The 24,717-nt window shown below is 42.9% G+C and overlaps 1 long non-coding RNA gene across 1 annotated transcript; it reads left to right on the forward strand.

The window, feature by feature from the left end:
* The first annotated feature begins 19,874 nt into the window (after nt 1-19,874).
* LOC145422304 (uncharacterized) lies at nt 19,875-24,462 on the forward strand. The gene is made up of 2 exons (XR_013903597.1): nt 19,875-20,535; nt 24,067-24,462. It is a non-coding gene; the product is annotated as an uncharacterized LOC145422304 (long non-coding RNA).
* The last annotated feature ends 255 nt before the right edge of the window (nt 24,463-24,717 follow it).

The raw sequence follows: 24,717 nt of genomic DNA on the forward strand, positions 1-24,717 counted from the left end.
TGCTTGCCTGAAATGAACGGAGCTCCAACATTATCTTCAGGCTGGAATCGCCGATGTCCACATTCAGAGTCAGGGGTTCATAAATTTTACAGCCTGGCCTGAGACCTCATTGCTGAGGCCGCACCGCAACTTTAGCCATGTGGCGGTCCAGGAAAACAGCAGGAAAGGAGAAAAGGAGATTATGTGACAACCGCCGGCGTTATGATCTAAAGTGCGCGTCCATATTTTTCTCTTTACAACCCTAATGGAGCATGTAATGACAGTCCTCGCTCATCTCGGCTCTTACGTCCCATTAAAATGTATTTATTGGAGATAAAACACAGATTCTGATCTCGGGTGCAGAATTTGCTGCTTCCTACGGCTAAATTGAGGAAAATGTTTTTCTTATTGTTCTACTGGTAATACAAGCTGATTCAGTCAGTCTCTGCTTGATAACTGCTGTCTGGGGTGCTGTTTTTGAATCTCACTGACTATCTGTGATATTCAGCCTGGAGCAGCTGAGCAGTAAAGAGTCATATAGGAATCACTAAACAAATAATTACTCTGTTCTTCTGCTTTGAAACGTAATATTTATTCCTTTAGCCGCAGACAGCATGTGTGTGTACATGTACGAATGAATGAGTAAAGGAAAACTCCACCCACGTGGACGCTGCTGACACATCAAACACCTTAGAGGTAAAGATCACACCCAAACTCATTTTTAATTCCTCCTTTGTCTCGTTGTGCTGCTTGGAGACGAGCTGAGCTCCGGCTGTGACAGACAGCCCAGGAATGTCTGTCAGGACAACATATGGGAGCAGCTGGAAGGACACCAGGCTGGGGGCCGGCACACCAAAATTAGAATCCTCGAATTCCTGTTTCGGAGTATTCCTGCACTCAGGTTTGAAGCACACATTCCAAATAACAGGATTTATGTGACGTGTGCTATATAAATGTCACAATATATAAAAGTTCCTGTCATGTAAAAATACTATTCAGCTGCCTTTAAAGGGCCACACCAGTGTGTCTGCAAGCAGTTTGTCTTCAATTAATAGAAAACATGTTCCCAGTACACATTTTGCTGACCCGTTTGAGTGCATTCAGTGCACTTTTACGATGCTGGTTTTATTCTTCCCCACATTCAACAGACTCTCGCATTTTCAGCTGTGTGATTGAAAATCAGCCCTGCATTAGCTGCTGTCTGCATTATAGGAGCTTTGTGTGGAGCTCATTTATTCTTGGACGCTGAAAATGTGCATTGCATGACATTTATGATATTGATCTAATGACACGGGAGGAAATAAAGTTTGGAGCAGTGGGGAAAATACAGAAAATTGTCAGTTTATAAGACGATAAACAACAAATAGGTTCAAATGTAGTGTTTCCCAGACTCTTTTTCCACCATCAGCAATTAAAAGTAACACAATAGGCACCGTGATAGACGTCTTAAAGCCACAATTGCCACTGTGGCTGCATGCACGCTTGTTAGCCGTGTTAGTGCAGTGCCCAGACTCTCAGTCTGAAGCTCCTGGGTTGTGTTGACAGGTACAGCCTGCACTTAAATCTCTGTATTTCCAGGATGGATGGTCCCAAGTTTACGATAAGACTCTGACCTCTACGTGCCCGCATCCTCCACATCTGAAGTGGCCTGTCTGCTGAAGTCTTCACTTCAGATGTCAGAAGTCCCTACTGACTCCTTGTGATCTGCCCATAGCGTACCCTACATGTCAAACTGCTGCATTGCTGGCTGGTGTTGTGGAATTTTACTTTTTCAAACATCTGAAGTCCACATGAAGCCGTCCGCTGCCGTGGCTCTTCTCCAGAACTGCGTTTCTATAGATGCCTACGTAGCTGGAAACACTCGTGTTGTGCATGCACGCTTGACTTGTGCGCATGAAAGCACACTCGGAGGATATTTCTTTTGGAATAAGCGCGATGGAATCATTACAGTCGACTGCTTCGGCACAAGGTATCCAAAATGGGATGCTAGCACCGTGACAAATTGCAGCAAGTGATGATTTCTTGTGATTATGAGCTCAGCCGTAAAAGTGAATAATTTGTCATAGAACAAATATAACTAGGCTGTGTTATGTTAACGATGTCATTTCCGTCCAAGCAGTCAAAAATGAAAAATCTGCATGTAAGAACTGTGCTCTTACCTGTTGCTGAAGCATCTAATTTACGCTAAGATTCTTTAAGCTAGTTGTGCATACTGAGCCAACCTTTAATGCTTAAAACCTTTTCATTTCTGTGTTGTACCACTGTCCTGCTTGTGTCCTTTAAACAATTTTTCATGCAAAATATAGAAACATCTACTGGATGGAGACAAATGGAGTCGGGGTGCTCGGAGCCCCTTAAATTGCCGAGACAAAGAACAAGGCTTGAAATGTAATAGGTCTGACCTAAATAGATTTTACAGTCGCTCCGTTTGAGCTCGGGGAGCCGACATGTGCAAAAAACATCGAGCAGAGGTAAGAGGCACGGCACATTATCTTCCTCCTCCTTTACATAGCCTCCCGTGAAATATAGTTGGGCTAAGCTCAATGCCATGCAGGCTGCAGCCTGTGGAGACCAGGTGGGAGCTGTGAAACGCAGTCATGCAAAGTCTTACATAACCCTGCACAGACGGGCTGTATTTCAGCTTGCACAAACCTAAAGCCCAGCCCCTTTCATCCAGATAACTTTGTAAAAAACAAAGAATGTGCAGAAGGTAACTGTGAAGGAGACGGTAAATTACAGATGAAGTGATGGAAAGTGAGAAAGCTCAAAGGAGAAGAGCGAATGAAAAAGGTGAGGATGTATGGGAGAGGAACGTGAGGCTGGAGATAATGAAAAAAGTCTGAGCATCGTTTATCCTCACTGAAGCAGGAGCATTTATGTTGTCTAGAGATGTATGATGGATGCCTGAACCACCAAACCCCGGGGAAGTGGGATGCGCATCCATCTATGTCAGAAACCACCATCTCCCTCTCTCAGGCCTCTTTCCAGGAGACGCTGCGGAGCCTCCATAGTGAACACAGAAGCTGCTGAGATTAAGTCATGGAAAATGCGGGACCCCAAAGTTTGTAATTGCTTAATTGTATAGCCTCTCTCTCCCCTCCACTATTCCTCGGGCTGCTCTCTATCACTGATGCGAGTATGAACTAGAAGGCTCTGCCTGAGAGGTGTGCATGCATACATGTGCCTGCACATGAATCCTAGCAGTGATTGTTGGAAGTCAGCTGTAGCTCGCCTGTGACTGGCGGTTCTCTGATTTAGAGCCATTTTTCCACTTCAAACCACAGGACTCACATTCTGGTGTGTTGTTATACAGCCGATGGGGGTGGAGTTGTGTGTGTGTGTGTGTGTGCAGGGGGCGATTCGTATGTTTTCTCTGGTGTGTAACACATCCAGCTTCTCTGTACACTGACAAGAACAAATGTGCAAAGAGCAGCTCCATCAGCACAGGTTTGGTTGTCAGTTCTCAGTTGCAGTGACTTTATTTGCCGTGAGCAATAAAAGTCGGTTTTATTGCCTTGTAAAGCTGTCAAATTATCATTCTTGAGTAGACTTTAATTATTTTTCATATGCCAGTGTGGCGTTTAAATGATTTTTAAACATTCTTTGGCTTTTATAAACCCACAGAGGTGCTCAGCCTCACAGGAGCCCACCACAGAGGGAAACGCCCAGGTGAGCATCTGCGTTTGCCAGGTTTCCGTGCCATCTGAGCCCTGGATGGCTGTGAAAGTCAGCACTCCCTGGAGTGTAGTCCAGCAGAACAGTAAAGAAATGGGAAGTATTCATGTTCGCTGGCCTGTGAGATCTCATGATACATACGATTGCTTGTTCTCAAAGACCGAGGCTCACCAGGAGGAGTGTTTTTTAAATCAATCTCCCCTCAGTGTCTTAACGTCTGAAGGAAGATGAATTCTTTAATAATAATCAGCCTTCTGTGACCGTTGGGACTCTGCTGGGCTCATGAAACGATTAGAGGGCCTTAGCTGTCTTATAACACAAGAACATCCTCGCTCATCCACCGTGAGGACTCTGAGCATTTAAACAGATGCACGAAGGATTTCCTCTCGTCCAAAATTTCCGCCATCCCTGTCAGTTCGGACAAGAGTTATGATGACACACGTCGCTGCTGATGTCATGATTGTGTAAAGATTCCAGCAGCAGATTGAAATACCTGCTGCAGACAAACAGCAGGGCTTGCCAAGAACATATGACTTAATTTCATAGAATAATATTTACTCTCACTGTGCTCTTCACTTAAATGCAACCTGCAGGCTTTTTAACATGCTTCAGCCCACACGCCAACCAATTACAATCACTCTTTTTATTAAAAGCACAGATCATGTAACTGTCGTTCTCTAAACCTAAAAGAGAATTATGGATTTGATCAACTGGTCCCTGAGTGCTATTGACACCCTTTTCTCAACGAGAAGTCGGGGCTCGGGAGAGCCTGAGTGCCCTGGAGGGACTTTCCCTGCCGGTTACACGATGGACGGGTGGCAGAACTGGAGGACCGTGTGCCTGGCGGGACTGTCGATCGAGGACGCTGAAGATATCTACCTATTCGGAACCATGATAACAGGGTTCATGCTGATCGGCGTTGGCCTAGCCCTGCTTTATCGGAGAAATAAGAGAGCGGAACCGGCTGTTCAAACCCCCACATGGCTGCCCGCTGGATTCGAAGCGCGGGGACGAGGTGCGACCTCTCACAACGAACGTAATATGGTCAACACCTTGGAGACGCTTACTGCTGCTGTGAAGGCTCAAAACAACACCATTGAGCGTATGAGGGGAAACATCAGAGAAAGGCCTGCTCAAAATGACACCCTTGAGCGACAGTTGGAAAACATCGCAGAACGGATCACTGCAGTTGTGAAGTCTCAGAATCAAAAGACTGACAACACCTTGGAACTGAAGTTTGATACCATCATGGGGAGGCTCGCAGCTCTTCAACGCGAAGTTGAGGGACCTGTCTCAGAGTGCTAAAATTCGAGCTGCTCACAAAACAGAAATTAACAATATTCAACATTCGGACACCACGGCGCCAGCTGCAGGCCCAAGGCTGGAGCCCACCAAAACAACTCCCTGATAACGACTGTGTGATGACTATTCTTCCCGTCCCATGAAGGCCACCTGGGTTGGCTGGCAGACTGTTTACTTAGCCTGATAGAGCGAAGGACACTGTCTCCGCTGAACTCTGGACACGCACACACGTACACTTACACTGATAAGCACACACTCATCCCCCCTCCCTTCCAAACGCCTTCGATGCTTGTTTCCTGAAGGGGCAGCACGGCGGGTCTGTGTGCCGCGCTGGAATGGTAGCGCTGTGCAGGGTGGCTGCTGTGTTCGCTTCGGATTACTCCTCAACCCCCACCCACCCCTGTGGCTTGTCATGTCTTCACAATGTTGTGCTGTGGACATTTATGTGCTTCTTGTGCAGAGGAGTTTTTTTTGTTTCCTGTTCTCATGCTGTCCTACCATGGAAGCATAGCATGAGTAGGAGTCTCTTTTTTTTCTCTTGTACTTTCCCCAGTGTAGTGTACATTTCAATGTTTTTTTCTGATTCTACCAATCTCTGACCTGTATCCCCATGTAATGTTTCTGCTATATGTGTAAGGTCGGGGGGGGGTCCTATTTCACTGCAGGGCAACCTGCATGTGACGAATAAAGCTTTGATTGATTGATTGATTGATTGATTGATTGATTGATTGATTGATTGATTGATTGATTGATTGCTGGATGAACCGTGATGGGCTCTGAAGTACCAATAAAATCACAGCTACTCTCAAAGCTGCTCTGCTAACAGTGATAATAAGCTTTTGGGCTTCAAGTAAGCAACGACAAGTTTAATGCCATCATGCTGCAGATTGTAAAACGGAGAATTTTCCTCTGCACAAAAGCCAAGGCAACATTATTTTTGGTATAACAGTGTCGGGATGCATTTCCAGCGTTTCCACAGTAAAACGATGCGGTCAGCTTCATCGCAGACAGATTAACATCTCTTCTGGGAAACAAGGTGTCAAACCTATCAGCATCGACATGTGGAGTAAAAGCAAACAGCCTGAGAAGGAGCTAACAGCACGGTGAATTTTACGAAAGAATAACGTGAACATTCAACACTTGTGTTCACGTGTGGTCCCACAGGTCATCGTCTTCTGAACAGACTAAACAGAAACCGCTCAATAACATCAGAGACAAACAGGAAGTTTGAATCACATGAGCATTTATTTAAGTGTGTTTGTGCAAGTGTGCGAGAGGAATTACTCACTCCCTGGGAATAAATGGACTAAGCACAGATGTTCGTACCAGTAGTTTCACTTTCATATTGAGGGTTTTCTCATGACTGATTTTTTTATTGGATTGGAGTAATATGAGAGGATGAAGGGGCAGGATGTGATGAGCCGGAAACACTGCAGACCGTGGTGCAAATCACCTTTAGTCTGACGCTTTATTATCCCCGACTGGTGTACATGTTACCCTGGTTCATGTTTCAGATTTGCTCCAAACCAACATTTTATGGTGTGATTTAGTGCTTTTTGTGTTTTTTCTACTCGCAGTGGCTTGCAGAGCTGGTAGTATTACGATTAACTAAACACAGCCTTCTCCTCAACAGGAAATATAATATCTTCTTAAATGACAGCAGGTATTAAAACTGCATAAAATGTTACTTGCGTTGCATATCAGCAAAGGGCAACATTTTTAATACACTTTCCAGACTCGTGGTGCAGTTTCCAGGCCTCAACATCTGGAAACAGTCCATCTATTTTCCACATTTCACCTTTCAGACCAGTCAGGAAAATTCTTGAGTTCACCATTAGCTCGTAGCACAAATGGCTGTTTATCATTTAGGTTAAGAACCACAGTCAGACAGACGTGTAGGAAAAAGATCTCTTTCAGGAGATCCTATGTAGGCCTCTGAAAAACTTTTTAAGAGGTTCATTAGCAGCGAGCATCGTTAATCGACTCTTCTTCATTAACTGATCATCATCAGTGTGAGACCTCTGCATTTATGTGCATTAACACAATCCTACAATCTTCTCAACTATCAAAGTCAATCACTCAAGAAGTTGTGAGCTCTTTCAGGAGAGGGCGTAACAGCAAATTCAAATTGTAGAAGATGGCAGCGTGGTTTAGATTTGTGGAGATGTTTGTCCATAAGGCTCATCACCATCAGCCACCTCATTCCAGCTGTCAGCACGGTGGTGTAGGGCTGATGATTTGGGCTTCTTGCAGTCACTGAGTGGACCGTGAGCTCCTCTCTATACCAAAGTATACTGAGGCCATCTGTCCCACAGCTAAAGCTCGGCCTAATCTGGGTCACAGCAGAGTTAAACCCTTCCCATCGCAGCTAAAATGCTGTGATGGGACCTTCAGAGAGCTGTGCATGAACAGATCCCCGCAAACCTCAATGAAGTGAAGCAGCACTAACACTGAAGGAGACTGGACCAGAATCCACAGCGATGTGAGAGACTGACAGTCACACAGAAACCGTAACTCACTATTCAAAGGCAGCAACCACTTTAAAACACAACATATTCACTATAATTAAAATTCTAATTATTATACTCAAACCTTTAAAGCTGTGCTGCATGTTTGAGAAGTAGCAACAGAGAAAGTTACGGAGCAGTAAATCGTTTCAGGGTTTAATTTGCTGTTAGCGACAGCTGATGCTTATCTGAGTGCCACCCCGCAGCCTTAATGTGATTATGAGTTTAACAGGCTGGTGTTTTCTCTGCACAGCAAAGTATGCAGGGGTGGGGAAAAGGTGAAATCATGATGTCAGCCTGACGGAGTCTGCCACATTAACGGTCTTTGCTTCTGACACAATCCGTCTGCTGAAACAGTGACCTCATACTTAATTTAACACATGGTGCACAAACCCAAACGGAAGGTGCCGATAGCACCGGCGCAGATGATAAAACGGCCTTTTCCAAAGCAAAGTGATGAATTGATGCCACTCGGTGAGGTCACGTCACCATTTCTTTCTTCGTACATGTGCAGAAACTTGTGTTGAAAGCAGTTTATCTTGGAAATCTGACACCGTGCCGACTACACACAGCACAGAGCTCCTGTGTTTTCAGCGCCCACCAGGCTTCGTGATTACTTTCCAAGCCTTCCATGCATGCAAATTCAGCTCCCAGGCTTCACTTTCCGCTCATTAAAAGCGGGCCCTCAAACTCAGGTTGAGAACGACAAATCTCTCCGGTCATCACATTTCTCCGCTAAAACAATACTGCAGTGTGTCGACTCAGCACTTCCTCCTCTTCCCACGTTTGGGGGCAGGAGCGGGCCTCGCGGTTCTTGTGCTGGGACGTTTTATTGACTGTTGGACAAAAAAGGTTTGGAGGCGTGTGCGTGCTGCAGGTGGGGATTCAAGTGCAAACACACACACGGGAACACATTACATCACGGCCGGATGCTCATACTCTGGAGGTCGGGTTACCCGGTGTTGCCCTCATTAAAGGTTCTCCTCTTTTTCCTTAAAACCCAATTGTGGCGTTTTCGGCTTCGTTTCTCAGTCACGGTGACCTTTACAGAGGTCAACTCAAAACCTGGACACAACATGGCTGTGAGACTGTTTTGTGTCCATCAACAGCAACAACAACATAACCATGAACTGAAAATGGCGTTGCATGAAGTGGGTTTAAAGGCATGACCTAATTTGGTTGTAGCCAGCCAGCGAAGGATTGCCTCATTGGAGTAAAGTTCAGGCCGCCATTAAGAGCTCATAAAATGACTCGTATGAGATTTTTGCACACCCTGAAGCACCAGGTCACCACAAATAAAGAGTGTATGTCCCACTGCCCCATTTCTTCTTTTTTCAACTCCAATAACATCTGAAGATGCAGACTGGTTCACCCGAGAGAGAAGAGCTGTTTATACAGGGTGTGAGTTCAGTGGCTCTGAGGTTTCCATGTGCTGACCCAAAATAGTGATGACAAGAAACTTGCTGTTGTTTTGAAATAAGTGAGGACATACATCCTCGTTCATTTCAGCCAGGATGTAATTAGATTACATTGTGTACACGGCACAGTTTTTCCTCTGAGTGGTTCATGAAAACAGAAACGCCGCCTCGCTCATGCTCGTGTTTTTGTTGTGAATGATTACACCACATATTTCAGAGTCAAACCCAGAGGGTCAAATGACTGACGTGCAGGGAGGACGCAGGAGGAAATGATCACTTCAGAACAGAACAAAGAAGCAGGCCTCAACATTGACGAGATAATTTGGGGACAGTTTCATGATCCTGCGTTTCAGACTTTCAGTTTCTGTTGAATGTTCTCTGTTTGTGTTCTTGTTCATATTCTGTGTTCGTAGTTCTCATTGTTAGCTATGTTGTAAGCTTGTGTTCCTGTGTTCCCTGCTTCTAGTCTGTGTCTGTTTGGTCTCCCATGTTTACTTCCTGGCGTCCTGGAGCTGCTCTACAAACAGCGATACTGTGCTGTGTTAAAGGTCCGTCTGCAGGTAGATTGTGTTACACGTCTGCAGGACTGACACAGCTGTTAGCATGTGACGTGTATCGATGATGAGCTAACCTGCCGAAGGCTTTAGCTCTGATGATCTTGTTAGCGGTGGCACGGTCCTGCAGTGATCGAGCATTTGTGGAGTTACTGTTTCCATCTGTGTGTGATTCAGACCCAGGAAGCCAAAGATATCTAAAATGATAGATAAATGAAAGGCAGTAAACAAACACGGCCTGATTTGTATTAAAAAGCCACATTATTTCTTTTTTAGGATTATTAAATTGTACTATGCTGTTCTTGTTTTTTTGCATCTAATTCAAAGTTACAGAAAGTGCCTAAAGAGGGTCCACGGCATCTGAAATGTCTTATGTGGAAACAAAGTGTGCACACAAAGTTTGTGTTGTTTTTTCTGATTTCATTGACTTGATTTCAGTTAGTCTGGTGCTGATATGACGATGAGAACCTGGTGCAGGGACTGCTCTCATTTCTATGCTGATACACTTCACGCTGCCACGTCATTTGTTGTAGATTTGCAAAAGCAAGGAAAGCAATGAGCATCAGTGAGCCACGCTGTGTATTCACTATAATTTCAGCTGTCAGGTTGAGCTGTAAGCAGTGACCGGAGGCTGAGGCAGAGATGTTGGTGCTGAGCTCTTTATTCTTTCTATGGCAGGATGTCAGTAAACTCATAGAAACGTTGGAGGCATTTCATGAAGAAACAAGTTAAACACAGCACCGCTGGGCGTGTTCTCAGGTTGGCCGGACAATTGATTTGTTATTCTTTGCTTCTCCAACTTTTTGAAGAGGTCATGGGTCAAAGTGAGAGCCTGGGGAGAGATGCAGCCTGCTGATTAGATAAACAGTGTGGTGGCAGGATCAGGTAAGCCCTGAGAGATGGAGAGACGTTGCAGACTCCCCAGAGGAGGAGGTGGGGGGAACCAAGGTCTGGTAATGGGATCCAGAGTGGTGATGTCATGAAGAAAGGCAGCCATGTGCATCAGTGTGTGGATGGATATGTGAAGAAACAGCAACTCGGGGAAGATGATCACATTTAACCCTCTAACACTCTACTGCAGCTTTAATCCTGTTATTGCTAAAACAGGCTGGGTGAGGTCTGTTACAGAGTAAGAGGTTCACACAGAAGCACTCATATTTCTGCTTCTTTAACCTCAGCAGCTAAAGTGGTGGAGCAGTCCTCATTCTCTAAGGTTTTTACTCAAGTTATTAAAAGCCGTGTACGTTTTATTTGATCATAAGCACAGACTGAGTCTGAGGAGGTTTTTGGGGGGGGGTGTAAACATTTAGCCAGCAGGTGTCACTGTTCACCTGCAGCGCCTCTGTCACAGTCTCAGCGCGTAGCTGTTCCCTGTCCAGAAGATCCTGCAAGAACTACCCCCTCAGGCAAGGTACAGAGGTCAGCGCTTTCATTTTTCACTTTCACCCTCATTTTTCTTCTCTACGTTTCCTCGGTGATGAGAGACGATAGGTGACAAGAAAGCCTTACTCTTAAATTGGAATCTAGGGTTTGAAAGGAAGGGTCATCTAAGGGGCAGAGGGCCAGCTTTGTTGGAAGACGCTACAATATTTCAAATTTGAGGGAAAAGGAGCAAACATTGTGAAAGCAGATGCACATAAAACTGACTAAACACGTGGATATTCGTCACGCTGAGCAGCAGGCTCGCTCGTCCCTCCAATGACATCACTGATGATAGTTTTCTATATCACAAGAGCAGCGGTGTGGTACAGCTGGCACAGTGTCCAACCTTTCCAGCATTTCTAAAGCAGTTATGTCATTTGGTTTTATTTGAATTCAAGCTGACCGCATTTTATTAGACACACAATAAAATAAAAAGCATTAAGGACTCGTCGACCGAATGCTGCGTAGCCGACCGCTTTGAAACTGCACTGTGAAAATTATAGTAAAATCCAAGTAAATGCTTTTCAGATGACGTGTGAATATTCAACAAAAGGCAATCTTTAGTGTTAATTTCATTACGGTAGGAATTAAATTCTGGAAAAAGAGCGGAGAGGTTTTCTGCCATTACATTTCACAATCTTACACTTTGATCTGACCCACCGTGAAATCTGGGTCAGGATAGTTATTGAAAAAAATGCCTGTTTAAAAGCCAACTGCAAAAAGAGTTTCACACAAGTGCTGGAGGATTTCTTTATAACCAGTAGATGATGATGGCCACTTAATTTGGAAAGACTGTTGCTGTGGAGAAGACTATTCCAGATGTGATCACCTTGAATTTGAATGAATCATTTGCCTCATTACTTGGACCCCTGGGGGGCTGGGGAGCATTTTGGACCATTTATATGCAAAGACTTCCAGTCACACAATCTTTTGAACTCACGTTGAGGCTGTACACTCACGCATTGTTTCCTATGAGTGTCTGGTTGCTTCAGGGATAGTAAGCCTCCTTCATTCCTCCAGCTTCTAGTTATTTTTCCAAAGTAATGGGCCTCTGCTCTCTATGCTGGATAACTGTTCTAACACAGCTTATGATTAACCTGCTGCTTTCTTAAGTTGTGCGTGTTCTCAAACATATTGTAGCTCCAGCTGACGACACCCTATCCCAACACTAACCATTTTGTGGGCTATTCATCGCAGTCAGCTGATGCGGGAGAGGCTGAAAATGTGACGACATGAACTGCAGAATGAGATGGATGTTGTGTTCTATTTATACACAACTGAGTGACATCACATACTACGTGTGGGTGGGCAGTATAGTGGCTCTCTCATCAACTTTACAGGTCACATTAAGGTTTGGGCATCCGGATGCTGCAGGATACACTTACACACATTTTGGCACCAGTTTGACACACCTATACTTAAAGATGCTTCTAGAGATTCTTAATAAAGTTAAGCAGCTAAAGCTAAGACGAGGAGCTCAGTCTTATTTACCCTCACGATTCCCTGAACCTCTCATTCTAAAATAAAAACCAGACAATCACCTTTCACTTCCTGTACCATACTAAAACTTCAATAGGAAACATCTGTGTTCTCACATCTGCCTGCATTCCTCTGTGTTTGGGATATAACTGCTGTTTTTTATTTTTTACGTCTCATACTCAATTCTATCATCGTCACTTTGATCCAGTGCTTTTCTTTCTCGCTCTCTGTCATCTTCTCCTCCAGCACCAGTCTTTGGATTCTGGGAGTCGCGTCCTGTTTCCCACATTCACTGGCCAAATGATGTATCACTAAAACTCTGTACACCCATGAATAGTTTGCTACTTGAAACTGATCTCTCCTTACTGACGTAAACGTTTCTTTGAAATTTTATGATCGTTAGTCTCACCGTTTGTTTTAGCAGCATCATGATGACCAATCTTACATCTGTGTGATCAATAATTACAGAAACACTTCAACGAGCTTGCCATTTGCCTACTTCTCGTGTCGAATAATTGCAGGAGGCACAGATACAGAACATGTCTTTAAAAACAATTTCCAAATCCAAAGGAGCTCCTCCCAGTAAGGAAAGAACACAAGAAAGCAAAACCAGGAACATACACAGACGACACGACAAACTATACACACTCTGGAGGCTAATTAGGGTTAGACACAGGAGTGAAACAACGCACAGGTGAACACAGTCAGGAGACGACAGACAGGAAGCACGACTAACACATAAAAGGAAACGACTAAAACACAGATACGACTGCAAGCACTTTACAAAGCATCACCATGGACATGAGACATGGACATGAGACATGGACAGGAGAGGGAGGGACAAACAGAAGCACTAATATTGATAAATATAATGACTGGTGAGAACTGAAACATAGAGAACGAGAAAACTGAAAACCAGATGAACACAAAATCACAACCTTAAACATAAAACAAAACACAAATCTAAAAATCCAAAAGCAAACTGTTGACCACACAGTTTAGGGGCTGACGTGGTGCAGTTAAAATATGTGAAGTATGTTTGTAAATATTCAGCATAATTAACAACCCCTGGCTTGGTATGTCATTATTTTTGATGCAGCATGGGAGAAGATGGGCAAAGATGCAGAATCCCGGCTGTTCACAGAAACAGGAGAGCGATGATGGGATCAGGAACAACCAGACTGGAACGTTTGTCGTTTAACTTCAGCGTCTGCAAATGTCTCTCTAAACAAAAATTTTAATTTCTCACTGTTTCTGCAAAGACCAAATCTGAATCCATCCCCTTTGAGACTTTTCCATCTTTAGCCTGCTGTGATAATACGCCGTGGATTCATATCATTCGATGGTTTTCTCTAAGCCTAGCACAGGTTTTATGACAAATGTAATCCTTTATGAACAGGCTTTGAGCATTTCTTCGTTGCTAAAATGGAAAAATTGACAATTTCACATATTCAAGTTAAAAATTCACAAAAAAAATAAAACAGAAATGAAAATGAAATCAGTTTTTTGCGCTGCAAATGAAACCAAAAACGGACCCTGTTATTTATCATTTTTCTGTACTTGCATAAATGTGTAAAAAAGCATTGCTATTTCTAAGAACAGGGCAGTGAAATGTAGATAATTCTGTAATTAAAAAAGGAAAAAAATCTTTTCCTCGAGTATCCTGTTGGACATTTACCTTTAGGTCACAATGTGATCTTTGGCACACGGGCTGGTTTAAATCTGCCCAAAGGGAGAACATTCCTTCGTTTCAGATTCCCAACATACCAGAGGTCGGATAACCCCAGCACAATACCCCATTATGGGTTTAAAGACTTCTAATGGTCCATCTCTTTGAGTCGGGGCATGCCAGAGGACTGATCAGAATGTGCAGGACTCGCATGCAGAAACTTGCATGGAAACCAGCACATTGGTTCATGTTTGTACACAGCAACAACACTCGGTTTATTTGGCTGACTTCTCAGGCTTTCATCACAGCGGCCACAGATCTCCTCGATGCTATTTGGGTGATAAACAATATGAAGAAGATCTAATTAATCCTTGTCAAACAATCATGAGAAAAGGGATGAGTAGGCTATTAGAATGTAATTAAATAATCAAATGTTTACTGTTGTAACATTTTCCAGAAGCTCTCCGAGGAAGACAAGTTGTATTTTTTGTTCTTTTCCCCAGAGAGTAAAAGAAAAGTAAAAGTTTGAACCGGATGATCCCCAGAAAGCATGTTGAAGAGGATGGGTAATACCAGAGGTCGTCTGTGCACCGATTCCCATGGCAGCGTTTCACTGTTTAGTCATGGAACTGCAATAAAGCCACAATGGCCTCAATGCTGACTTATTATACCAGTAAGCAAACACCAGTGCTACAGTATTCAGTGTTACGCCCACTATTTACCAATCTAAATGGAAACCCCGACTCTCTGCGGCCCTGCTTCAGTGGCTTCTATATAGGGGACATCAATCCATACCAGCAACCAAACCAAAGGGGATTTGTGGCCTTCCAGCTCTTAGTTGTGGCAGCGGAAAGGGTTTTAAATGATCCCTCATCCACAAACCCTGAAATTTGCACCATGTAGGCCTCTCCTTTTCTGTCTGCATAGCATTTTTCTAACTGTTGCAGATGCTCAAAGGGCAGCAGAGCCGAATCCATTTGGCTTCCAGCTGCCAGTCTATAAATTAGCATTCTTTACATTCTGTTAATTTATCGAATAGACAGACGTTGTTTCTCTAGACTGCTCCTAGATCCCCTTCTGCATGTTCATTCATCAGGACTGTGGTCTGGATGGAGCACACGCACACCCTTTGTATCAAACAAGGACAACTGGAGGTGGGGGATTCGGGCTGAGCGTGAGGCTTGGCTCGTTGAAAGACATTTTCCATTCCTCTGGATATGCAGGTCCGGCTCCTCTTTTGCCTGCTTTGTATAATCGGCACCAACACACACAAAAGCTGAGTTTGTTCTCACAAATCCCACATATCCTGGAATTAAACACTCAAATGTTTTATGTGAGGACCATTTATGATGTCAAAGCAAACGTCTAAATTTAGCTGCTTGCTCTATTTAAAGATAATGTGCTGTTTATAAGAACAATAGACACTTATCCCCAGTTTATAGCTGTGATTTTGTGACATAATTACTGATTAGAGCTTATCATTTAGAACCTACTTTTGAAAACAGTTAAAAGGTAAATCTGCTGTAATTCATAACCTTCTGCTCCCATATATCTCATGACTACACAAGCAGATGATTGTTACCTACTTATCGCATTTGCCTCGGGCTCTCAGAGCATTTAAGCATCTTGTAAAGTCTTAAACTTCTCTTACTGTTGCTTTATCTGCAAACGGAGCTATTTTTACATTGAAAAAACTATGATAACTCTACTGTAGCTCAAATGGCAGACAGATGTATGATCTCAGGCGTCCAGTCATCCTCCAGCTCTCTTTCACAACATTGGCACAGCCAACGGTGCTAATTTGTTTTCAACTCTAAACGATCAGGGTAATCAAGCATACTGCAAAAAACTAACAAGCCTGAGTTAGTGTGATGTTAGCAGTCAGATAGCCAGCAAGCAGATGATCTGGCTATTTCTAATGCTGCTGCACATTTTTGTTAGAAATAAGGTTTCTGAGAGTTCACAAACTGAAGACACCTAACTGACTATGACCTGTCATCCTCTGGATAGATGCAGCAGAACTGTGGGTCTAATAAAAGCACAGCATCACTGGAGCTTCCTCCTCACTAAGCTCTGCCATCAAACTGCCAGAGCTGAACTTAGAGGAGGTTTTGTTGTACTGCTTTCTGCTTAAGCTGGGCAAACACTGTGCAATTATTTCAGTCCTGTTATTCAGGGTTAGAAGTTCATAGGTCATGATGCAGGGTCTCACACTATACCGCCCGATGCTCTGATGTGACCTGAGTGCTCACACTGTGCGTCCATAACATGAAGCTTACAACACAAAGTCTGTCTCTCCCTCTCTGTCTTTCACAGACACGCCACCACCACCATCAACTTTGCTAAATTGCTAATGAAAAACATTGATCAGGCAGCTGAGATTGAGCAGCAGTGTCCATCCAACTCTTTTCACGGTTGTTGCGGTCGTGATAATTTTGTGAGGCCACATTAAAAAGGCTCGGATGAGCCAAAGTTCTACAAGTTGTGCCTCCATCGCTTGTGTCCAGATCACACGCTGCACTGCCGTGCTGCTCCGTCTTTTTCACTTTCATTTCTGTTTGCGTGTGCGCAGCGTGAGAGATTACATTGATAGCCTCACGAGGATTTCAAACAGGTTTGATTTTCTTGCGACCATATGATTGATGATCGGGAGCTTGTCATGAGGTGTTAATCGCCAGAGGTGGGACCAAGTCATTGTTTTGCAAGTCTCAAGTAAGTCTCAAGTCTTAATCCTCAAGTCAGAGTCGAGTCTCAAGTCACTGGTGTAAAAGTCAGAGTAAAGTCACAAGTCTGAAACTTTGAATTTCAAGTCCTTTCGAGTCTTAAAAAAAAAAAAAAACGGAAAAAGAATGTTGCAGTTATATGCTAAATGTAAATATTAGACCATGTGATTTTTAAATCTGTGTTTTTCTGAACACATGACAAAATAGTGAACAAATTGTGAAAACTGCACCTCTATAAAATACAGCTCAATTAAACTTAGCTCCAAGAATAATTTTCACCGACAGTTCTGAGATAAGCTGCATGTTATTCTTGGATGCGCTCGTAGGACCGGCTTTAAAATCGCATGACAAAAATATTATACACATAAAAAAACTGTATCACCAACGTAGCCTGGACAACGTTTGCTAGTTATATGAAGTCAGCTATCTCATCGTAGCAAAAGAGAAGCACCACATACCGTTCTTTATGCAACTTCAACTGTCGGACAAAGTTGGAAATTGTTCCATCTCTGTCTGTGATTCTCTTCTTGCATGTTTTGCATATTGCATTTCGTTTTTTTGTTGACTACTTCATAGTTTATGTACCTGAAAGAAATAACTACTTGCAGCATTTTTTAGCATTTTTTTTTTCTTTTTAAAAAAAATCTGGTTAATTTGATTGGCTGTGCTACAGCTCACGCACTCATACATACGGAGTGTGGTTTGAATAAATGAATGAATGAATTGAATTAATAGTGCACACCTTCTATATAATATGCGTGTTAAATTTTATATTTGGGGTGAAATATCAAGTCTTTTCAAGTAAACCGGTTCAAGTCCAATTCAAGTCCCAGGTCATTGGTGTAAAAGTTCAAGTCAAGTCACAAGTCTTAGAATATTTTTTCAAGTCAAGTCTAAAGTCATAAAATTAATGACTCGAGTCTGACTCGAGTCCAAGTCATGTGACTCGAGTCCACAACTCTGTTAATCGCTTCTCGTTACCCCACGTATACTACACGATGCACGACTTATGATTAAGGCGAAACTTGGGTCGATTCCCCAAAACGGTCGCACAACTGAAAACTCGTCTCAAAATGGGCCAAAAATCGCACAGTGTATGCCCAGCATTACACGTGCACTGATGTGATCTGGTCTGATGGGACCTGGGACAAGGTGGGGTGCAGGTGTCCCCTGGAAATGACCAAATGACAGCAAGAGTTCTCAGATATATTAGAAATCTTTTCATTTTGGTCTTTGCTAAAAACAGAGCCGTTGCAGAAAGATGCCGTTCCCTGGTTTGTGTCATACGACGTCTGCAAACACAAATCTTACACCAACATTTTCCCTTTGACATCAGGAATGTTATATTATATCGGTAATCATGGCTTTTGCACACAAGCTAACAAACCCGTCAGCTCTTCAAGTGGAATTAATCAAGCAACAATTATCCAACACTCCCCATAATCATTCAGGTCTAAATATTGAAGATTTAAAGTTTACTTAATCTCAAAATTGAATTTCCATGCCTTCTTATTCCTGTATATACTGGAGTAACACAATGGAACTAATGTATTGACTATAGGGATGAATAACAACTGACAATGTGCTCACACGATTGGCTCCAACTGTTTCTCAAGGTCTCCAGAAATGTTTCTGCACTGCAAAGAGGATTTACTGCTTGCTATAGAAAATAAGTGATGGTCTTTGTTTAAAAAGCAGAGCAATGACTCAGAGGTCTCGGCCTGTTCCCTTACATTAACTTACTGTTTCACAATGGTGCGCTGTCTCTGCAGCTATCGGGCCACGTTTCGTGTAAATAAACAGTGTTGGGAAGGTTACTTTTAAAATGTATTCCATTACAGAATACAGAATACATGCCCCAAAATGTATTCTGTAACGTATTCCGTTACGTTACTCAATGACAGTAACGTATTCTGAATACTTTGGATTACTTAATATATTATCATGATTTTTACAACAACGTGAATGTACTATTGCTGTGTGATTTATTACTAATACTGAAGGTCCGCGACTGTAGTAAAGGGACCTCTGACTAATACGGCGGGGTCCCTGTCGGCTCGTAGCCGAAAAATAGCTTTACATTGTTGTGTGGGTCAAGTTTGCTTGCGAGAGACAGAGAGAGGCGTTGAAAGACTGCTCCAACGGAACTTATTGTTTTCGGAGGAAAACACGAACACAGTGTACAGTCGAGTCTTAATAGCTTACTTACAACTGGGCTCGTCAGGCACTCTTCTTGGCTGCAGTGGTTATTATTATATTTACATGCTTCCAGCTCCCGTTTTTCCTCGATGACAGCTCCTACCTTTCCACTCCCCTTTTTCTCCCTCCTCGCGGTCACAGACCCATAACGTGTATGGCAGTCCATTCTCCCTGCAACACGGACTATACTGCCCATGATGCTACATACTTTAGAGCTATGCTTGTAGCATTCTGCCTGTTAGCTTAGCACAACAACAACGAAAAGGCGCTCTCTCACCCAGGAAACACACAGTCGCAGAGAGAGAGAGCGTCGCCCTGTAACCATGGCAACGGTAACGCTGCCGCCTGGAACAACAGCACGTAGCTGTCAAACAAAACCCAAACAGTCCTGACCCGCGACAAAATGAAACAGGAAAGTACCGCAGTGTAATCCATTTATTTCAACAAAGTAACTGTATTCTGAATACCACCTTTTTAAACGGTAACTGTAACGGAATACAGTTACTCATATTTTGTATTTTAAATACGTAACGGCGGTACATGTATTCCGTTACTCCCCAACACTGTAAATAAAGTATATTGTTATTGCTCACAGTGTTGCAGCATTAATGAATATTAACACACTGCGAGCCCATGGGAGCTGTTATCCTTTATTGCAAAAGCAAGAGATAAATAAAGTGGTTTGCTATAAGGACAAGCTCTTTGTTGCAGAACACTAAACTTTATTTATTGTGATCAGTTACGTCTGGGCAAACGGGCGGGTGAAAGTCGGCAAAGCTGCTGGATTAGTGCAATCACTCAGCAGATAATACAACTGTCATGTTGTAATCCCAGACACTGTGAAGTTTGAACTCTGAGCCCTGAAGCTGAAATGCACCCAATATTTGGAGTTGTGGAGCCAATCGACAATCAATCTGCCACTCAAAGCCATGGCTGCTGATCACAGCAGGAGCAGCTCTCCTCACTTCAGCCGCGGACACGTGGCACACAGAAGAGGACGGTCTTGGACAGCAGAGATCGGCCTTTTGCAAGCTATGACTTCCTTAAAATTCATGAAAGCTAAAGACTAAATCTGCAAGTGTTTAAGCTGAAATAATCAAGTCATCGACTTAATATTTCTCCTTAAAAAAAGCACACATTGATCTTTATATGCAGTAACCTGGTGGTAAGACACCAGTTTGCAGAGCAGATCCGAAGCCTCTGCATAGATTTTGCCGTGTGACCAGAACATTTGGCTTGCATTAAAAAGAGTCACTTGAGGCGAGTCTTTATGGAAAGATGATACAGTAATTGTCAGTTTAAATATCTCTGCTGCTTCCCCCCACAATTCACCTTCAGACGTTCTCCGCTGCTGGCAGCAAAGCACAGAGCTTTTCCTGGTTTCTCTCTTTAAAACTCCAAACCTGAGGGAACATTTCTTGCCTGGAGTTTCTGGCACAATAGTTATGTTTGTGAACACAATATAACACTGTGGCAGGACGTGCATTTAATCCAGCATGTCAAAACTCCTGAGTGAACGGAGGAGCTGCCGTGTTTTAACGCTTTGCCCGTGTTCTCTGTTTGACATGTGAAGCAAGCGCAGCGAATCACTCCCCTGTTACAGGACTGGTGAGTAATCCACCTCATGTTTTCTTTAGTCAATCAAAGTGAGACATTTCCAAAACTTTTCAACTTAAATTAGTTAATGGAGAAGGTTCTACAAGCTCTTAACAATAATTGGTGTGTAAAGTAATTTCACACTAATGACTGTATCAGAGGGAATCATTAAAACGTCAAAAACTAAAAACTGATTCTGTTTTAAAGTACTTGTTATTTTCATTACGATTATAATCCAGTTACTCATACGGTGCATTCACAAAGAGGAAGAGCGTTTTAGTGTGCAGCATATGTTTCTACAGCTCAGTAGCTACAGATACAGCGTGTGAACATTCTCAGTCAAAATAGCATCGTCTTCTTTTCTGTTCCATGGTGTAGCTGCAGGGTGATGGGAAAAAGAAAGTACCCCCCGCCTTTTAACCACCTGAGTCACATTTCTAAACTGGGACGGCAACACGGCTGTGGAGTTCTCTATCGTTGTCTTTATGCTGTGCAGACTCTTTTAAAAAGCAGCTGAAGACTTTTCTATATAAACAAACTTTTGATTAATTAAAATCGTTTTATGTTATTTTTTCATTTCTATTTCTGGTTTTATTGTGAAACACTTTGTGATATTATCCATGAAACTGCGATAAAAATACATTTTACTTACTTACTTCCCTTTTTCGAGGGTAAATAAATCATCTGGTTCTTGACAGGTCTTAAATTATGCAACATACAACTTACTACATTTACTTACTGTGTAATTATTTATTTATTGAATGGTTTAATGGTTTAATTATTTATATAGCACATTTAATTACAACAGGAGCGTTGACCAAAGTGCTGTACAAGAATACAACATATACATAATAAAATAACAAATAACTCTTATGCTGTATTAAAAGCCAGTAAATAAAAATGCGTTTTAAGATAAGGTTTAAAAAGATTGACAGTGGGAGCCTGTCTGATGTATAGGGGTAAATTATTCCACAGCTTAGGCGCTACGACTGCAAATGCTCGATCGCCTCTATGAACCAGCCTCGACCTTGGTACAGCTAAGAGATCTAAAGGGGGTATAAGTCTGCAAGAGGTCAGACAAATACCCGGGAGCCTGTCCATTCAGGGCTTTGTAGGTCAACAATAAAATTTTAAAGTTAATTGTGCGGACAGGGAGCCAATGAAGAGAGGCGAGCACCGGGGAAATGTGTTCACGTCCTTTAATACGTGTCAGAAGATGAGCTGCAGCATTCTGGACCAACTGAAGCCTTGCCAGGCAGGTCTGAACCTGCAAAACAAAATGCTGAAGCGCTGTGTGGAAAACTAAGTACACTCCATGACTGATCACCTTATAGATAATATCTTCTCCCACAGTCTCCCACAGCGTTATGTTGCAAATGCTGCTTCAGGTTATTGAGGTTTGTGAACACTTGATGATCCCTTTACAGCAGAGATCTGGGGTTTGGTTGGGCTGTTGCAGCACCTTGACTCCCTCCTTGATCCTTTCTCTAGTAGATTTGCGACTATGCTCGGGATCGTTGTCCTATTTTATGACCCAGTGTTGGTCAAGCTTTAACTGTTGGACAGATGGCCTCGACTCTAAAACACTTTGGCACACAGAGGAACTCTTGGATTTTTTGCAGTCTGACCTTTGGGTGAATTTGCTGGGATGTCCACTCCTGGGAATACTGACAAATTGCTGAATGTTTTGCACTTCAGATGGTCTGAAAGCCGTGCCCAGACTGATGGGCAGCAAAATAAAATCACTCCTGATGTCGGCTCTGCACACACCTGAATCCTCCAGACATGCAAACTACCAACGCATCTGCTTTTATTAGATGATCAGCTGATCAAGTGCAAAGTGCTGGCTGCTGCTTACACTCCTTTCTATTTCGTTAAATAACGACACGGTGTAAAACGGCACATGCCGTTGTTCATCTGAAATTTTATTTGTTCTTGTTTTTGCTTTTTTGTGATATCCTGAAATGCAAAAATGCAGATTTGGAAGCAGGTGTTCCTTCTTTCTATCATGACCGTTCGTAAGGACTCGAAGTCAACGACTTTAGATTCCTCTGTTGCAATGACATTTGTGTGGAGTGCTGTTTTCAGATGGTCTTTTTCTGTTAAACTATTTAAATAAACTGCCAGTACTACAGTAGTATACTACACTGATAGTGTAAGCTTAACATCCAGCAGGATGTGATTGTGTGAGGAAACCGTGGTTCCACTTCAGCTTTGTTGGTGGGCTTTAAGATCTTCTATTGTGTTTTTATTTATCGTCTATAAGAGCCATAAAGAGGAAACCTCAGCACTCATAATGGTAAATGGCCTGTATTTATATAGCGCTTTACTAGTCCTTAAGGACCCTAAAGCGCTTTACACACTCAGTCATCCACCCATTCACACACACATTCACACACACATTCACACACTGGTGATGGCAGCTACATTGTAGCCACAGCCACCCTGGGGCGCACTGACAGAGGCGAGGCTGCCGGACACTGGCGCCACCGGGCCCTCTGACCACCACCAGTAGGCAACGGGTGAAGTGTCTTGCCCAAGGACACAACGACCGAGACTGTCCAAGCCGGGGCTCGAACCTGCAACCTTCCGATTACAAGGCGAACTCCGAACTCTTGAGCCACGATCGCGACGTATTCAGCCATACTTCTTGCTTAGACACTGGAGGCACTGCTCACCTTGCATTAAGGTCTAACATGTTTACACGATTCATCCACTTGCTGTCTTGCCAACATCAGACACTCAGCTTTTCCACCTCTAAGCCTTCCCTGTGTATCCGGCCTCAGTTTGTGACCCTGCCCAAAACTGGTTGCTGCGAGTTAGGAAGAGGGAAACAAAAGATATTTAACGAGATAAATGCGTTAAACATTTATAAACATTTAAAACTTCCTCACTTAGAGAACAATGAGCTTAGTTTTACCTGTCAAATCTACTTGGGCATGAAAATCCGTTCATTATTCACAGAAACGCGGGACTTTCATTTAATAAATGGCATTGCAGTATTGTAACTGTGCATGCAAGTAATTAGTCCTATTTATCTACCGTGCAAATGTTCAGATAATTAATGTTGCATGTCTCCTGTCCACTGTTTGCTGCAGCTGTGGAGATGTAGTCTGGGGTGTATTTTTAACCATCCAGATGTGAATGTTTAAAAGCCATCAGGATGAAGCTTCATCTAATAAATAACAGTCATAAGCTGCAGGTACACACCGTTTCATATTGTCTTTGGTCGTGACAACATGATAGGCATGGAGGTCTTTGCACCCCAGGACCAGATGCAGAACAATTTATTTAAAACAACACTGCATGAGGCATTTTTTAAAATATGAGTTTTCCTGTTTAAACTTAACGGCAGGGACATTTAGCAAGTTCACCATGTGGAGCGTTGGCTTCATGACTGTTCACACTGTTGCACTACATGTGAACAGTATTTAATTCCACCCCCGAAGGCTTTATATTTGAAGTCACTTCAAAAAGTCCAGATGCTCCCCACATGCAAATCTTGCCATAATGAATTAACGGTTATTTATTTTTCTTGCATAGATCCTGCTGTAATTGTCCTTTTTAAGAAGACAAAGATCTTTGGAACACAGAGTATCAGCGCTGAACATCAACCAAGAGCCTTCATTCTGCATTTTTGTAAAGAAACAAAAGAGAATTCTGTTCAAGTCAGATTGAATAGACATAATAATCAGAAACCTTCAGATCCTGTGCACGCAGCTTTTTAGAATGATGGCCAGCACTCTTATTAAGGCTCCAAATTTAGTCACTGAGTAACTTACGATATCCAGAGAGAAGACGATGGATGTCGAGGGAATTCTTGGAGCCTTGAGGATACTTCAACCTTCAGGAGTTTGAATAAGTAACTCTCTCATCCTCTGCTTTGTTTAAGTCTGATGATTTAAGGTTGCCAGCAATAAAAACATGCCAGTTAATGGATGCTGTGATTATTTGGTTGTCAATTGATGACGTATGGACCCTGCTTCCAGGTCCAAACTACTCTCTTTATTAAGGCTGTTGTGTTTTTAACACATTTTAATGCTTTGTATTTTGTTCTATTTAATATGAACAAGCCCCCAAAACAGTCAGTGATTACTGTCGGCCTCTCTCAGTTTTTATTACCACTGGTCATTTTAAAGCTCAGTTTTTAAACCCTTACAACGTAGCTACAGCTCAGCCCATGCAGCAGTACAT

This window comes from Astatotilapia calliptera, chromosome 19, assembly GCF_964374335.1.
Source record: "Astatotilapia calliptera chromosome 19, fAstCal68.1, whole genome shotgun sequence".
Lineage (NCBI taxonomy): Eukaryota > Metazoa > Chordata > Actinopteri > Cichliformes > Cichlidae > Astatotilapia > Astatotilapia calliptera.